We start from the raw sequence: 18,854 nt of genomic DNA, 5'->3' as shown, positions 1-18,854 counted from the left end.
CTCAGCGGCCCCAACCACATGCTCATGGACACATGACCAACAGAAGTCTCTGCCACACTCCCCCACACAAGTGTGTGCACACACTCCTACACACCCAAGTTCCTGCAATGGCAGCTGCACACGGACTTGCCCCTGCCTTGTGTGTGCACACTCCCCACTCCCTCACATACCCCACAACGCCCTCTACACATCCTCATGGGCTCACGGGGTCCACACCTGTGCAAGCCCCCAGCAATTACACTTCCACTAACACCATTATTACCAGGAACAAACAGGAGACAATCCCAACCCATCAACATGTCAACATGTCGCTGCATTGACGTCTCTGCCCAGTAGGTGTCAGGAGGATATTACCTGCTCCTGACTGGCAGCAGCCCCTTCAGAGAGTCCCCAAAGGAGAGAGACCAGTGTTCTAACAGGAGATACAGAAGCAGAAAGAGGCATAGAGGCACAGGACTCTTGGCTCCAAGGTCTAGGAGGAGCCTCTGTTACCTGGGCTCCCAGGGCTCATGAATTAGTGCCTGAGCACACCTTCACCTTCGGGCAGCCTGCAGGAGGCCAGATGCCGGTTAAAAGCCTTGGGGGTACCGGCTGCATACAGTGCTCATGATGAGCCGGGTATGCCGATGGGGGCCTCCTTGTGCATTTGCACAAAACTTGTTGAGCGTGTCTGTGGGGTTGGGGGGAGTAGTGAGTGCAAACCAAGTGCATAGTGGGAATTTGCAGATCCATCCAGGCATGTCCAAGTCTCCATGGAGTCCGCGTGAGGGGATGCTAGCCTGCAGGGGGCTGAAGCCCTGGGTCTTCCTGGGCATCACCTGGGTACCCTACATGGCACCCTGGCTCCACACCATGCTGGCAACTCGTCTTGGGTCTGAGTGAAGTGAAACGGGTGCTGGGAACCAGAGGTCCCGGTGGTTATTTACGAAAGGGATTGCTACATCATATTGGGGCTGCTACCAGCAGCTTCCCGGTCCTGCTCTCCTTTTCTCAAAATGATATGTTGACTGTGGCTTAAAATATCCCAGACATTCCTCTCTGCCTTAATTACAATCATTAGGTTTGGAAAATGGCTAATGATGGGTGGGTTCTGTTGTTGTTGGAGTTTTTGTGTTCTTTGCCCTGTTTTCATAATAAGCCAGCTGGCCTCCAGCCCACAGAGACCAGGAGCACCGTGGCCGAGGCCGAGGCCCATTTCTGACCCAAGGTCTCTGCATCTCATGCCAGGGTCTCTGCTCCGGTCCAGTAGCCCAGGACGGCTACTGAGAGCCCTGGGAGGTTTCTGATGTGAACCCCCACTTGCAAAGGAGCTGTTCCTCTCAGACCTTGCAGCTCCTGACCCACTGTGAGTGCTCCCTAATCGTGAGCACTTCCTGGTGTCGCTATTCATAAATTACAGAAGAGAAATTCTCCTTTCGTCTGTCTGTCTGTCTGTCTGTCTGTGTCTCTTCCTCCACGCCCCCCTCTCCAAATGGCGGGGTGCCCTCTGCCTCCAGAGCCACATTCCCAGGGACTCAAGGACCAACGCTAGCCCTCCAGGCAGGTATGGGCCTGGGCCTCGGATGGGTTGCTGGGGGTAGAGAGCCTCTGTGAATCCCCTTAGGGTATGTGCACAGTGCTGGGCCGGCATCACCTTCTGTGGGGCGGGGCTGTGGCTTCTCTCAAATTTGCCCAGTCCTGAAGCCCTGAGGGAAGTGCTGCTTCACTGACTTTCCCAGGAGCCGGAGTTTCTCCGTCAGACGCTGAATCCCTATTATCATGCTAATATGTTAGCAGAGGAACATTTCTCTGGGTCTGGAATCCTTAACCTGACTTAATCCACAGAATTAGAATAAGAAATGGGAAGGCCCCTGGGGGCACCGCCTGACGTTAAACCCTGGACCCTGAGGAGGTGACATCTCATCTCTGAGCTTCTGGTCATGTCCCCCGTGAAACGAATTGACACAAAAGGACCCTGCCTTGTGTGTGCACAAGGCGACGGCAAGTCCCCATTTGCAGGAGAGGCTGCAGCCACGCCTTTGGTCACTTTGATGGCCCCCTCACTCTCACAGAAAATCCTTTGCTTCTTCCCTGGAAGGGCCTGGGGCTCTGACCTGTGCCGCTCTGATTTAGGTGACTGTTGGGTGGATTTGGGTGGGGAGACAGGAGGCTATACTCTCTCCTGCATCTCATGGATGCAGTAAGAACAGCTCCCTTGCAAGTGGGGGTTCACATCAGAAACCTCCCAGGGCTCTCGGTAGCCAGTGGCCAGCCATCTGGGCTACTGGACCGGAGCAGAGACCATGGCAGGAGATGCAGAAGGGAGCATTGAGAGCAGGGGAGGTTCTTTGGGCATGGCTTCTTGAGGGGCTGGATGTCTCCTCCTGGCTTCTCAACTCTCTCCCTGAAGCATCTACTAAGACCTCCTCAGGTCGCCTCACTTGACTCCGTTTTGGCAATACTGATGTCTATGTGAGTGGCTCCTACGGGTGTTGTAGGGTGCACAGCCTGTGCAGCAGTGCATCGTGGCCTTGTGTGTCTGAAGTTTTCAGTGACTGCCCCATATTCTGCTGATCTTTCAAAACTTTTAAGTCTTGAGGTGTAATATACATAAAAGTGCATATAAAACATCACTGCTCAGATCCAGAAACAGTGGTAAAGCATACATCCAAGTAACCACCACCCAAATCAAGACATGGAATATTGGCCCAGGAAGATGGCAAGTCTTCCGTCCACAGAGCACTCCTTATGTTGACTTCTAGGATGACTACTTCTTGCTTTGGTTGTTGCTGTTGCTACAGTATAGCCGGCTAGATGCACATGCCTGAGCACCATACCTGCTGGGAACGCAGTATAGACTGAATCATGCCATGTGTATTCCGTGTCTGGCTTCTTTCAGTCAACATTCCATTTGTGAGATTCATCCATGCATATCGATGTCCTTTCGTTCCTTTTTATTGCTGCTTAAGCATTTCATTGTAAGAATATACCACCCTTCATGTGTCTGTTCTACGGCTCATGGCTTGTTTGTCTGGCTTGTTTCCAGTTGAGGGCTATTGTAATCAGGGTTGCTATGGACGATCTTGTACACATGACCAGGTGCATTTATGCACCAGGCTGTATGCCTGCGAGTGTGAAATCAGTAGGTCATGGAGAATGTGTATGTTCAATTTCAGTAGATAATGCTCACCGTGTTAGAAAGTAGCTGCAACAATTAATGTGTGTTTCTGTTCTACATCCTCAGCGAAGAATAGATAATGTCAAATTTTTGCCAAACACGTAAGCGCAGAGGGGTATGTTTTGGGATTCCTTTCGCATTTCTCTGATGATTAATGATTTTGTGCACTTTTTCTTGTGTTTATTGGCCATTTATAGATCCTTCTTTGTAAAGTATCTGTTCAAGATGTTTGCTTTTTTAAAAAATATATTTTTTATTTATTTATTTGAAAGAGTGAGTGAGAGAGTAAGTAAAAGCAGAGAGAGGGGCAGAGGGAAAGGGAGAAGCAGACTCCCCACTGAGCAGGGAGTCCTACCCTGGGCTCAATCCTGAGACTCCAGGATCATGACCTGAGCCGAAGGCAGATGTCCAACCGACTGAGCCACCCAGGCAACCTGCCCTATTTTTTTTTTTTAATTTTTTTTTTTATTATTTTTTTATTTATTTATGATAGTCACAGAGAGAGAGAGAGGCAGAGACACAGGCAGAGGGAGAAGCAGGCTCCATGCACCGGGAGCCCGACGTGGGATTCGATCCCGGGTCTCCAGGATCATGCCCTGGGCCAAAGGCAGGCGCCAAACCGCTACGCCACCCAGGGATCCCCCTATTTTTTTTTTTATGAGCTATCTACCTTTTAAAATATTTTTTACTTGTAGATTTTTTTAAGTATTGCCTCTCCCTCACCCCTCAGCAAATCAATTTCCAAAGCCACCTACTTCTCATTCAACATGCATTTTCATATTTGACTTCAGATCCTGGTCTTCTGTACGGCCTCTTACAATTTACCATCCACACGAGTGCCAGATGTGAGCATGAAAAGCAAGTCTCCCTGTGTCAGTCCCTGCATAAAACCCTTCATCAGCACACCATACAGGAAACGATCTCTTACCTGCCACTTGAAGATCTGTATGTCCTGGCCTCACCCACCTTCTCAACAGCTTTGGAGAGTCTTTTTGTCAATATTTTGACACCAGAATGCTAACCCGGCTGCAGGTGCCCCATGGGTTGCTGTGTGCTGGCTGGTTCACTAGTCTCTGACACCCAGCTACTTGTCCCTGGAATATCCTGCACATTTTTGAAAAGCAGTATTACTGAGGTTAATTTACAAACAATTAAAAACACCCATTTTAAGTGCAGACTTTGATGAGTTTTGACAAATGTGTAGACATGTGTAACCACTGAAGAAGAAGAAGAAGAAGAAGAAGAAGAAGAAGAAGAAGAAGAAGAAGAAGAAGAAGAAGAATTATTTAATACTGTGAAAAGTTGCCTCAGGCTACCTTGCAGTAAACCCCCCACCCCCACCCAGGACCTTGCACCAGACAAACTCTGATCTGCTTTGTGTTTATTGGTGCCTATTCTACAATTCCACATACATGGAATCATCATAGTAAGTGTGTCTTGTTTTCCTTATTTTGCTCACCCACATCATTGTCTATCAGCACTTGCATCCTTTGCAACACTGGAGCTTTCCTTAGTGTGGAGACACCATGATGTCATAGCCCTGTCACATGTTGATAGACAGCTGGGTCTCTTCCACTGGACACTATTATGAATAAAGCTGCTATGAACATGTGTGACTATCTCTGTGTGGACATGTTTTTATCGCCCTTGGGTAATTGGCTAAGAGTGCAGTGCTAGGATCTCTCTAAAGTATATGCTGATCTTCCTGAGAAGCTGTCCAACTCTTTTCCTCAGCATTTGGGTACCTCCCGCAGTACGTGAGCATTCCCATTGCTCACTTGGTATCTTCAGCATGAATTTAGTCGTCCCAGAGGTATAAAGTTGTACCTCTTTTTACCAATTTTAATTTGCGTCTTCTGATGACAAGGAGGCTGAGGGCTTTTCATGTGTTCATCAGCTGCTCATCTATCTGTTCAAACATCTTGACCATTTTTAAAAATCAAATTATCTCCTTTTATTAGATCCTTCCTAATATATATTGTAGACATTCTCTCTCAGTCTGTGAGTTAACTTTGTTTAACAGTGCTTTTTTTTTTTTTGAAAAGCAAAAGTTAAATATTGAATTAAGTCCAACTTATAATTATTTCTTTTCTGCTTTGGTCCCTCTGTGTCCTATGAGAACTTTGCCTACCTCAAGGCCATGAATATTTATTTATTCCTTATTTTATTACTAAAGTTTATACTTTTAGCTGTCACTTTTAATTCTGTGGTCCACTTCATATTAATTTTTGAATGTGTTGTAAAGTGAGAATCAAAGCTAATTTTTTTCTGCATATGGGTGTTCAGTTGCTCCAGCACTGTTTATGAAAAGACTACCATTTCTCCACTAAATTATCTTGACACCTTTATTGAAAGTTAATTGGCCATATAAGTGTGATCCTATTTCTTGAATCTCTATTCTGTTCCGTTGATTTATATGTCTGTCCATATGGCTGTACCACGCTATCGTGATTACCATGGTTTTATAGTAAGTACTGAAATCAAGAAGTGGTAAGGCTCCCACTTTGCTATTTGTATGGATTCATGCATGCGTCCTGTCCCCCAAATTCATATGTTGGAACCCTAATCCCCAATGTGATGATGGTATTCAGGGGTGTGGCCTTTGGGAGATCACTACTTTTAGGTGAGGTCATGAAAATGGAGCCCGGGGGATAGTTAGGGTTACTGCCCTTCACCAGAGTGTCCCCCCCCACCATGTGATCTTGAACTCATCAGTCCCCAGAACTGTGAGAAATACATGTTATTTAAGAGACACAATTTATGGCATTTTGTTAGAGTAGCACCAACAGACTAAGATATTTTTTTTTCAAAGTCATTTTGCCTCTTCTAGGTTTTTAAAAGTTTCCAGATAAAGTTAGGATCAGTTTGTCAATTAAAAAAAAAAAAGTCTGCTTGAATTTTGATTAGAATTCCACTGAATCTATAGATGGATCAGGGAAGAATTAACATGTTAACATGGAGTCTTTCGATATTTGGACAAGATATTCCTCTTCAGTCACATAGGTTGTTATTTCTTTCATCAATGTCTGGTAGTTTGTCAGTGGACAGTTCTTGTATATAAGTATACAAACATGCATATGTTCCCAAATATTTATATCATATACATATATATAAACACATACAACACGTGTATATATACATATATAGTATACATATATATACTATGCTAGATATATATATATAACTATAGTAAATAAATCTATATCCTTAAATATTTTGCTTTTGTAATGCTATTGTTTAGAATTTTATTTTCCCTTTTTTTGTGATAATAGGGCCAAAGTGAATTTTGCATATTGATTTTGTTTCTAGAGAACTTGGCAAATTTGGTTATCTGTTCTAGGAAATCTATTCTAGATTCCTTAGGATATTCTACACACATGATCATATTATCTGCAAATAAAAACAGTTTAACTACTCTTGTCCAATTTGTATGCCTCTTATTTTTCTGCCCGTGTTTTATGATAGTGTTTTACCTCCAGTAAAACAGTGACTAGAAATGGTGAGAATGGATGTGATTCCTACATTCCTGTAAATGTTCAGGCTTTCATGTTAACAATACACTTTGGTTGGTTAGGATTTTCTTGGAAGTCCCTTTATCGGTTGAGAGTGTTTCCTTTTATCTCTACTTTACTAAGAGTTTTTACGATTAAGAGTGGTAAATTTTGTCAAAAGATTTTTACTAATCCACCAAAAGGATCAGATATTCTTTTTTTTTTTTACTGTCAATATAATGAAATATCTGTTGAGTTTTTGAATACTAAGCCAAACTCACTTTCCTGGGATGAGCACCAGGTGATATCATCCTCTTTAATGTGCCTGGATTTGATTTCTTGAAATTAAAGATTTTTTGCACATACGTTAATGAAAGATACTAGTTTGTAGGATTTTTTTAAAGATTTTATTTATTTATTTATGAGAGACACACAGAGAGAGGCAGACACAGGCAGAGGGAAAAGCAGGCTCCATGCAGGAAGCCCAATGTGGGACTCGATCCCAGGACTCCAGAATCACCCCTTGAGCCGAAGGTAGGCACTAAACCACTGAGCCACCCAGGGATCCCTCTGTAGGATGTTTTGCTTCTCTATTTTTTTAAACTCCACAGAACACTACAGGGTTTTTTTCCTCCAATTGAAACAGTAAAGTATTTTTTTAAGGCAAGATAAAAAGAGCTTATTTTAAATTTACCCACATATTTACCATTTCTGGAGTAGATCTGAGTCTCCCTGTTATCATTTTCTTTCAGCCCAAAAACCTTGAACATTTCTAGTATGAACCTCCTGGCCACACATTCTGCAGCTTCTGTTGTCTCTAAAAGTGTCTAGTTCCCTTTTTAAATATATTATCCCAATGTCTCCTGTCATGTGTTGTTTTCGATGAAACATCTGTGGTAAGTCTTCACTTTGTTTCCTTGTATGGGACGTAGCTTTCCATACTTTGAGTATTTTTAAGATTTTCTCTGCCACTGGTTTTCAGGAACTGGGTGACAATGTGCCATCATGTGGTTTTCTTTATGTTAATCCTGTTAGGGTTTGTTAGGCTGCTTAGACTTGTGGGCTGTATTTGTATCATATTAGGAAAATTTCAGCCATTACTGCTTCAAATATTTTTCTGACCCTTTTTCATCCCCTTCTGGGACTCTGATCATATACATGTTACACGGCTTGGATTTTTGCTCACCAGATCACTAAAGTCTTTGGAGTTCTTTTCAGCCTTATCTCTTCTCTGGTTTCAATTGGATAATTTCTGCTTCTGTTTCTTCCAGTTCACTGTTTCTTTTTTCTTAAGCATTTAATCTGATGCTCAGCTGATCCAGAGAAATTTTTTTTTAATTTCAGGTATTTTATTTTTCAGCTTCAAGAAGTTCCATTTGCTACTTTTTATATCTTTTACTTTTTCATTATTTTCATATTTCCCTGTCATACCTTGAACATATTTGCAATTACTATTTTAAAGACTGGTTGATAATGCCATCATCTCTGTGACTTCTGAATCTGTTTCTGTTATATGTTTCCTCCCTGTAATTGGTTACATTATCCTGCTTCTGCACATATATAGTAATTTTTTATTGGATGCTAGACATCTTGACTATTACATTGTTGAATGTCTGCATTTTGTTACCCTTTATAATACACTGAGTTTTGTTCTGGGTGCAGTTAGTTATTTGTGGATTTAAAAAAATGTGATCCTTTTGGGACTTGTTTTTAATTTCTTTTAGAACAGCCTGGAGTAGCTTTTAGTCCAGGTGATTTAGTCTTACTAATGAGATGTAACCCTGGAGTCTCTCTGGAGTGTCATAGATGTTATGCAATTCCACTCTGGCTGATCAGAGTTCACGATTCCAGGAATACTGTGTGGATTTCAGAAAATGTTTGCTTTGCAGTGTCTTGGTAGTTCTTTAGAAGCCTTACAGAATATTACCCTATGCTGCTTAGTATTTAGCAATGCACTCCTGAGAACCTCTAGGTAGATTTCTTGAGCTCTTTGTTTCAACCCCTCTCTCTTCTCTCTAGTTCTGAGCTCCTTCCAATTCCAACTTCTCTGTCCTCACCTCAGTGAGCCTGCTGTCTGCTTGGTTCCTACACTATGGGAAGTACCTCTGGGGAGAAAACAATCACCTCACTTTTCTTCTTTCACAGATCACAGGCCTATACTGCTGGTCCTCCAATGTTTCATACATTTCATCCAGTTTTCTAGTTTCTTCTTACAGGAGTACAAGCCTGGTACTGTTTACTCTGGATTGATGGAAGCAGAGATGTATCTTCCTTCTGATTCTAGAGTCAGTAAATCCAGCCCAACCTTTCACTAAATGTCTGGCTTCTCATCCCTAATTACCTAGAAGACATCTCCTGCCCTGCCATTATCTCTGAGTCACGTGTTCCAAATGAATTATCTTTCCCTTCCCATCTGCTATTCCTTCTAGTTTCCTTTTGTCTACTAAACTCAAAATCTTGGTCATCTTTAAACATTAACTTAATTGTCCATCTCTTTAAAATCAATTCTAGTTTCAAGTCATGCCAATTCTTCCTCAAAGGTCTTTTAAATCTACTTTTTTCTCTTTGTTTCTACTGCATCCTTATTGGAACAGGCTCTCATCCATCCAATAATAGCTTTCTAAATAAGACTGTGGGGGAGGCTGGGTGATAATATGTACATCAGAGGCAAAGAATACCTCATAGTGGTCAGCAGTGCTCTTCAAACATGTCCAGTCCCCCCCATATCCTGTGTCCTGGGTACTGGGAGGGCCATATTAATCCCCTCCACCATGTTCTCTCATCTTCCCACATACTGTTCCCTCTTCTTAGACTACTCTTCTTTACTCCCCACAAGCCTTACTTTATTTCCAAACATCTACTCATCCTTCAGGTCTCAAATCAGATATTCCTTCTTTCAGAAAGCTTCTCTTCTCTTCCTCTTCCACAGATGAGGTTTGGTGTCCTCTCCTTGGTTTTTTTCCACTGAGGATCAACTATCCTATTTCTCAGTTTCACAATTGTCTACATCCTTCATTAAATCCTGGGTTGATGCTCATGTGTCCCATGTATTCCTGGTGCTGCAACAATCACCATCCTTTCATCAGTGCTTGGCACAGGATTTAGCACGGCAGGATGCTCAGTACATATTTGCTGAATAAATGAATGATCAGATAAACAAGAGTGATATTTACACTGTAGATTCTCCATTCCATCAATGAATTAAAAACAGACTTAGATACTTACAGAAAGACCTAGAAGTAACTTACTTAATCTTCCATTAAGTACATGTGTCCTTTTGCCACTTCCTAGTAAATAATCAGATAAACTATGTTGAACCTACTTACAATGGGAATTTAATCTTTGTCGTAGCAGCCAGTTCCATTTCCAGACCATTTTATTATTCCAAATTGCACCAGAATCTTCTTCTATATATCTTGCATCCTTTGATCTCAATATTCCTTCTGAATCTGTGTAGGCAAGAGTTGTCTTATACTCCAATAACAGCTATCAAGTGTCCAAAGACTTCCTGTAGCCTCCAAATCTTCCTGCTAATGACAATGATTATCACTATATCAGCTGATATTTCTCAAGTATTTACCCGCTTGTTTGAACTTCACTACAATCCTGCAAATATGGTTCATATTATTAGTACCATTTTAGAGATGAGGAAACTGAAGCTTACAGATGGACGACATAGAGATAAAGAGAGATGCCTGAGGAGCCTCAGCTGTTAAGGGCTCCCCAAATCAGCTCCAGACACATGAATGAAGATTATTGGGGATTCCAGGTCCACTCACCATCTGACTATAATCAGATAAGAGGCCTTGAGGGACAACCATGCAGTTGAGCCCAGTCAATACCCAGAAGTATTAGAGATTATTTAAAAAAAAAAAGAACATTTTTGTTTTAAGTCACTAGGTTTGAGGTGGCTTGTTATGTAATAGGGAACCAGACCACTGACATAATCTTGTACTGCTCATTCAGGCCAGAGTCAGGGAAGACTCTGGTTAGGTGTGCATTAGGTAAATTCTCAGCAGATGCCACCTGCTGCTGCTATCACTTCCTTGAGTACTGCTGAGTCAGTACTATACACTGTTCCCTACTCATAGGATGAGTAGGGAAGGGGGAAGAGAGACTAGGAAGGTAGGGAGCAGTCTGTCCAATCTGGTGCCTTTTGAGGAATGACAGCAGCTTCCTACTGGCAAGAAGCATCCAGGCTATGGAGACTCCTCCATTTGATTCTTCTGTGTGGGGTTATCTTACCCCAGTGTCAGAAACAAGAAAAAACCCACCTTATCTGAAGAGTAAACAGGGGGATTTATGAGATGCCAGCAGAAGGGCTACAGCAGTAAAAGATATGACTCTGATTTGGCCATTGGCCCGCCATATTTTCAGAAGTTGATGTTGTAAGGTCTTGCTTGGGCAGATTCTCCTTCTGACTCCTTCCATGTTCAGCCCAGTATCTCTGGCTGCAGACAGGGAGCTGCAGAGTTCATGCCTATGCTTCTGGAACACAGCCAGGAAAGAGTGCAGACAGAAGCTCCCCTTCCCAGGCACCCAGCACAGGGCCTCTCAATGCCTGATTTGTACGCTTTTAGTGACGTTTGATAGTCTTACACCCATCACCAGCCAGAGCCCAAACCTTAACAAAAGGGGAAGGAAGAAATCCTTTTCTGATGGTGAGTTTCTCCCTGGTTGGCCCTCCGACTAGCACAGATGACAGAAGAGCAGCTTTGGGAGAAAACCACAGGTCTAACCATAATTAAAGTAGATCCAGAGAATCTGGTTGTACCTGAGAAGTAAGAAGCCACCATCAAGGAGAAGGTAGGAAATACCCCTAAAATAATTAGGCTTTATCTTTTTTCATTGAATAAAATGTAACTTCTCCTGGTTGTCAATTTCCAAAGGACTGCTCTTTTCTAGGCAAAAAGTGAATTCAAGGGTGTTCATTCCCTGGGTGAGCAGATGAAACAAAACCCCAGCTGTTTCCCAGGACTAACACAAAGACAGGAAATGAATGGATTTGAAGGCTCTGTGAAGGTATTTGGAGCCACTGGAGATTTTTGTGCAGAAATTATTTAAGGCCAGCTTTGTGATGGGCAGAAGAGGCAAAAGAGTGGGCATGCCAGTGACGGATGGGTGAAGGGCAGAGCAGCGTGATCAGAATGACTCAGGAGGGATGGAGAGAGGGGTGGTTGCAGAGCCATTTCTGAGGAATGCAGATGGCCTGTGGCATGAATAGGGCTCCCCAGCGATGGAGCCTTGGTGACTCCCTTGTCTTCCTGAGCACTGGGTAGCCCCCACACTCTGCTCCAGCCCCCCCTCTCTGTTCACTTGAACACACCCCAAACCCTTCTTCTCTCACCAGCATGTGTCCCTTCCTTCTCTGTGGTCAGCCCCCTGCCAGGCAGAGACAGAAATCCCAGTGGGTGGTGGGTGAGAGGTGGGCAGTCTGGGACCATGGGGTTCTCTGGGCCTGGTTGGATCCCTAGTGTCTGTTCACTTCCATGCAAACCCAGCCCCACCACCTTTGGGAAGTGTGCCTGAAGCAGCCTTGTGTATGGACATTTCCAGCACGTACAGCCAGCTTCCTGGCAAGCACCCCAGATGGCCATGGAGACAGCTCCGTGTTCTGTTCCTCCCACAGACGCTTTTCCGGGGCCATGGCTCTGCCTTGGATGGCCTTTTCCCTTGGCTGATGGCTGTCATATCTTCCCTCGGACTGCTGGGCTGTGTCTTATTGCCCTCCTACCCCAATGCCTACATCTTTGTCCCCCAATCTCTGCTCTGTCCATGTAAGCCCTTTGCTCAAAGTACCAGTGGGTCCTCATCACCTGAAGAAATGATTCTGCCCCCCTGGGGTACATTGGCATACCTGGAGTACCTTCCAAAACCAGAGCTATTTGATCTGAATGTGAACTCTATCCAGGTGACCAAGTAAGTGGCAACTGAATGTGTCCCACTAGTCCACAGAATGAAGTGGGGATGTCTAACTCATCCTTAAAGGCCTGGATCCACTTCCATAACCTTGTTGAAATCATATCCTGGACAAACCTCTGCAGCAGACTCGTCTCCCTCAGTTTCCCTGATGCTGCCACCAAGCTGGGATACCTTCCCACCCACCCCCTACACATGGAAGCCATACTTTTCCAAGACCCAGCTCTGTCTTCATTTAGATTCCCTAGAAACCAGCCTGAGGAGGATGCTCTATTGGAGGGGTTGGATTCCATAAGTGCAACAGTTGTGGAGGGGAAGGGAGGTGACGTAGAAGGGAAATGAATGTAAGATGCTGGTGAGCTACCATGCTGCCACAGCTTCCCCAAAACACATAGTGAGTTGCTTGATCAGGCAGGGCTTCTCCAGAGACACACTGGGGGAAGAAAGGAAAATAATTTACCCACAGTCCCTTCTTTCCTTCCCTCCCCTGTAGGGTCTTAGCTCTTGTGTTCCACTAGCAAACCCTGGTCAGGTGATCTAGAGAGACAAATGGGTGTGGCATCCTCACTCTTGTTGGACCTCCCAGGCCCACTCATCTGTAAAGTTCACATGCCTGAAGCACACACTGCCTTGGACTTCACATTTTGAATCTATCTGACTCAGTTTCCCCTCTGCAGTTGTCAATGAGTCTTCTTCACAGAACCTACAAGTCCTCCAGGAATGTTGATCAAAGAAGACCTTTCCTCCAGAGGACTTTGCCGGATCCTCTCAGCCTCCACCAGCAAGTGAAATTCTGGAGTGGCCTTCTTAGGAGGTAGCTTAGCAGGGCAGTGAGTAGAGAGGAGCTAAAGTAGGACCACTGGATCCAGGTCAGCGTGCGTGACCATGGATGAGTTACTCACCTCTCTGTCTCAGTTCCCTTATCTGTAAGGCTGGGAGGTGCCAATGCTTCCTTCCTAGTGTGGTTGTGAGGGGCAAATGAGGCAGTGCAAGTGGTAGTGGTATGCTGAGGGCCAGATCTGTGGTCAGGAAGGGCTCTGTCCCTCTTGTGGTGGCACCATGAAGGAGAGGGAGAAGTTCAGTTCTTGGAGGGCTGTACACTGTCTGGCCTTAAGACATTTCTTTCTTTCCCTCCTCACCTTCAGCAAGTTGCCCCACTGTCGTACATTGTGCCTTCTTGCTTCTATGTGATAATATGACACAGAAGGTGACTGCCAACCATTGCAAGATGCTACTCACTTTGGGAGCCACACCCGTAGGCGGTTGGCAGAGGCTTAGCTGTCAAAAAGAGCCCTTTGTCAGAAAGACTGACACATCATCTTTGGCCTCCTTTTCAGAAGGACAAGTGAAAAATTCTCATTTATAAGTGCAGCATCTGCTACCTGGGTTGGACCATCAGGAAGAGGTGGGTAGGACGTGTCCAACATGGAGGTCTGGGATCAATGGAACTCAACTGGGAAAGCTTGGGTCTGAGTTGAGATGGTCTCTCTCATATTCCCCTAGCCCGTTTACCTTTGCCCCTGGGCTCCTGGCCATTTGCACTACCCCTGCCCTCCAACCACAAGAGACAAGTCTATGCCTATTGACATTCAGAGGAAAAGCCCCAGTGTCACACTTCTCACCCAGTGTGACCATGGAGCTTCTCTCCACACACTCTTCCAGCCTGACAAGCTGGGGCTTCCCTCAGAAGGTGCAAACCCCACACCACCCCCGCCTTCTGTGCTCTCTCCCAGTGCCACATCATTCCAAGTCCGTTTCCTGTGTCATTGATTCCAGAATGAGATGTTCATTTGCTCTTTGAAAATAGCATTCAGAGCCATTCAAACAAGCCTCTTCGGCTCAGATAAATCACAGAGAATGGAATGAGAGCTCAGAGTTGTTTTTCATTTAGCGGAGCCCCGCTCTCCTGGAAAGCACCCAGGGCTTCCCAACTGAAATACAGCCTTCTTCTTAATTTCATTCTGCAAGCCCCCTGCCCACTGTCAGTTTGATTTAAGTGGTAATTCAATCCCAAAGTGAGCAGCCCCCTTTCAATGGTTCTCATTACTTTTCTGCATAATGTTATCATATATAAGGACCTGGGCTGAGGGACACTCACACCCCCACCATTACTCAGACACAGTGCCTGGTCTGGGAGCTTGGTTGGGGTCTGGTTTGGGGAATCAGGTATCTGTCTCATTCTTGGGAAATTGTGGTGTCATTTCTTCTCTCATGGGAAGGACAAAGCTCCGCTCATGATAAAACTTCATTTTTTTTCTCCATGACCCAAAGTAATATAGTATACTGAGGGCCTCTTACTACCTGGGGAGGGCACATGATAATCCAGGTCACAGACTGAACCACCTCAACAGGTAACAAAGACTTCTATAAGGCAAGGATGAAGCATTCTCAGAATGCTTGGGTGCTCTCCTGACTCAGCTGCCTTTGGTGATGACAAGCCCCACCAAGCCTGCTGGTACTAATGAGACCAGTTGGAGGTGGTTTGTGTTCCTAGGAAAATCTAGCCTATGTCCATAGTTCATTCAGTGTCATTATAAAAAACTCAGGATCTTGTAATTTTTCAAAATTCGTTTGTGTGGAAGTGTTCTCAGTGACCACACTCTGGGTGATTGTCTCTACAGCCATCAGCAGGATGTCTACACAGCTAGCTCTTGTTATCAAGCCAAAGAGAACAAGTGACCCAACCGTAGCATCTCCAGCACCAAGGAGAGCTCCAGGGGGTTTCCCCTAGATAGGTGATGAAGCAGAGGGGCAAGAACCAGAACAGTTAAAGTATAGACTCCCTCTGAGTCACAGATGGATGTGGCTTCCTCTGCACCCTCTCACCCCTGCCTCTGGCTCTGGCACATCCACTCACTTCCCAAACCCTGCAAGCCCAGAGATTTGGCTGCATCATTTCTGCCAAGTTCAAATCCTGATAGTTAGGATGCACAGATAGATGTGAAGAGGGAGTACAGAGCATGGGGTCTGGACAGATCTGAGAGAAGAGGGTCCTTTCCACATCTGGGCTTTCTTGTCAAAGGTGAGCAGGGGGAGAAATGTGAAGAAGAGCCAGCTGGGTCACAGGTAGAGTTTCCAAAAGTGTTTGCCTCCTTCTTGATTGGTGCAGCAGAGCCTAATGGGGCATGCTGTGATGCTGCAGGGTGGAGCATACAGGAGCAGGATAGGGAGCTCAGAACATCAGGGACAAAGTGAAAAGAAATAAAGAATCACAGATGCAAACACGGGGGCGGGGGGGCGGGGAGGCACATCTTTGCATTGGCAGCCGCTCCCAGTGAAGAGTGGTGTATTCAGAGTTACCTTTCTTCCTAAGTTTTATGACAGCATATAACAGTGGCAACTGCTTCACCTTTGTCTGGAAACCTGAAACCAAAATAAAAACACCATTCTGGGGACACTTACTTTGAAAAGGAAGTTGCATCTCCTTCTGAAGTCCAGCTGGGCCTCCAACTAGAAACCTAGCTGCCATGGAGGGAAAAGTTTGTGCCACCGCTGCTCCAGTCTTCCCTGGACCAGCCCCCAGCCTCACGGGGAAGGAGAAGGAGCTTGAACCTCCTTCTGGATGCACCCGCCAACCCCCTCTCCCCACACTCTTTCTTAGAGAAGATACAGAACAAGGTAAGGGGACATAAGTTTGACTAGTGATGGCATCGCCCTCTGACTCCCCAGTGTTCTGGGGTGAATTGTGTCACAAGGCCAAGTCTTAGCTAACATTAGCTCACAACGAGACCTTATTTGGAAATATGGTACTGTGGCTATGGCAAGTTAATGAAGTCACATTGGAATGGAGTGGGGCCCTAAACCAAAAGAACTGGTATCCTAATGAAAAGGGGAAATCTGGACACAGACACACTCACTCACACTTGCACACACACACACACACACAGAGAATGCCACAGGAAGATTGGAGTTCTCCTGCCACAAGCCAAGGAATGACCAGAAGCCAGGAGACAGGCTGGGGTCAGATGCTTCCTCAGAACCTTCTTGCTCACACCTTGATTTTGGACTTCTGGCCTCCAAAACTATGAGACTATAATATCCTGTTGTTCTAGGGCACCCAGTTTGTGGTACTTTGCTCCAGCAGTCACAGAAAACCAATAATCCAGGTTGAAAACCAAAACACAAAACCCCAAACCAAACCAAACAACAAAACAAAAAGGAAATGTGGAAAAGGGAACCTATGCTTTGCTTCTGGGGATGCCGCAATGGCCTCCTGACCAAGTCACTGTTTTAGGGAAGATTTGGTGTGGGTCAGTCCTGGAAGCCAATCGTGGCAGACCAGAGGTCTTGAATGACCAACACCCAGTCTATTTAAAATTACTCTCTGCAGAAAGAAGCAAACTATAATTTCCCTAAAGCAGGGTTTCTCGGTGAGGAAACTGTTCCATTTGGGGCTGGGTCACTTTTGCTGGGTGGGGGGGCGCTGTCCTGTGCATGACAGAGGTGTAGCAAGATCTGTGGCCTCTATACAGTAGATCTCCAGATGCCGGCAGCACACCCCTCCCCGGCTTCAGTGATGACCAAGGCCAGATTTCTCCTTAGGGGGAGGAAAATCCACCCTGATTAAGAGCACACTGTCCTAAAGGAGCCCATCATGCTTTCTTAGACTCCATGTTCTTAATTCTGAAGCTAATGATCAGGAGTGAAGCCGGAACTAGAGAGCCCTTGTAGACTAGGGGGCTGTGGGACCTAGAAGTGTGCAGTCTTTCTCAGCCATTCCTTTGGCTGGTTTTGTAGAACCCACTGCTCCCTTTGATTGTTAGACTCCTGAATTGGCTTCCTCTTGAGTAAAGTGACATGGGGACCTACAGCTCCCCACAAACCTATGTTCCTGCCACCTTGGTCCTTGGGAGTTGGGGCAGGACAGATGTTAATGAGATCCTGTGTAATAAGCCACACCATGGGACACTCAGCCATCTCCCTGCGGCTGGAGAGAAACCTCTCTAGCCATCCTCCCACACCAAGAGGCTTCTGCTGTGTTTGTATATTGGAAACCCCTCACAGTCAACTCTGCCAAATTCATTCACCCATTTTGGGTCCCCATATTTATTTTCTTGGCTTGAGTTCAAAAGCAAGAGCTCTATGCATTAGTAAATGGATTAGAATTAGTAAAAGGATACTAGAATCCCAATTTCCTCCTCTCACTGGTGAGTTTATTTTAATGGTATCCAGGCTGTTGATTTGTTTAAATCAATTAAATGACCAAAGTGGTATTGTTTTTTCTGCTTGTTAAAGACAGTTATGTATCCCATTCATCAACATGTCTCAGGGCATTCAGCCCCTCACTGATTCAGGAGAGGATTTCCCTGGGGAGCCCGTGGTCACTTCAGCCATCTGCCAGTTCACAGCCTCAGAAACACATGGAAGCTCCTGGAGTGTGTATGAGAAGCAAAGACAAAGGCATCACTTTAAGATAAAAAGGAAGCTGATGGTCCTGTGTGCTGGAGAAGGCAACACATAAATTGTCTATCGATTCTGCAGTGGGTATGGGGTGGGGGCAGGAGATAGAGTGCTGCCTGCTTTCCTGAGCTCATTAGGGGGAAGGAATGGTCAATCCTAGTTGTAAGGAATGCTTTCAGTTATTGGACCACCTGAATCTTAAAATGTTTTATTTTTAAGAAAAGATGGTTTAGACTTTCTTTCTCCAGTTCTGTAGACCTTTGGCTGATGTGCACATCAGCTCTTTTGTGTTGACTGATCCCTAGTAATCATAGCTCCTGGTTGCATCCCTCTTGTCCTTCTGGGGTTGGTTCTTGGTCTTGGCAATGGCTTCACCCAACAAAGAAGACTGGAAAACTTAGCAGAAGGTTAATCATGCCATAGACACTTTTTTCTGGGTGGGGTGGGGTGGGTGAGGTTGTGGTTGAATGAGGGTGGACTGGGTGAGGTGCTGGGTCCAGCATAGTCCCACCCATCCTAGGCTAGAGGCAGTTTACAAGTTATGTGCCTTCAGGGTGACTTGGTCTATCCCATCCATTAAATGGGACAATTGGTGAGGCATATTACTTTGGTGGTGTGTTCAAATAATTCCAAATATTTGAAAATACATCAGACATGTCCGAAGGTGCTTAGCAGATATCGAATGCACTGAGGCCGAACAGTGTGGCTTTACTGAAAAGAAGGGTGCCTTATTGTCTTTGTTTTCTTAGACTAAGCCTTAGTACCAGCTGGTCTAGGGGCATGAAAACCTCAGCAGCTTGGGTAGGGACTTCACCTTGACGTCTACATCAGGATGAGCAAAGCCCCCGCCTCCATCCTGCAACTCCTGAAGGTGGAGAGCAGCATCT

This window comes from Canis lupus, chromosome 5, assembly GCF_011100685.1.
Source record: "Canis lupus familiaris isolate Mischka breed German Shepherd chromosome 5, alternate assembly UU_Cfam_GSD_1.0, whole genome shotgun sequence".
NCBI classification, from domain to species: Eukaryota; Metazoa; Chordata; class Mammalia; order Carnivora; family Canidae; genus Canis; species Canis lupus.
This window is presented reverse-complemented; position numbering follows the sequence as displayed.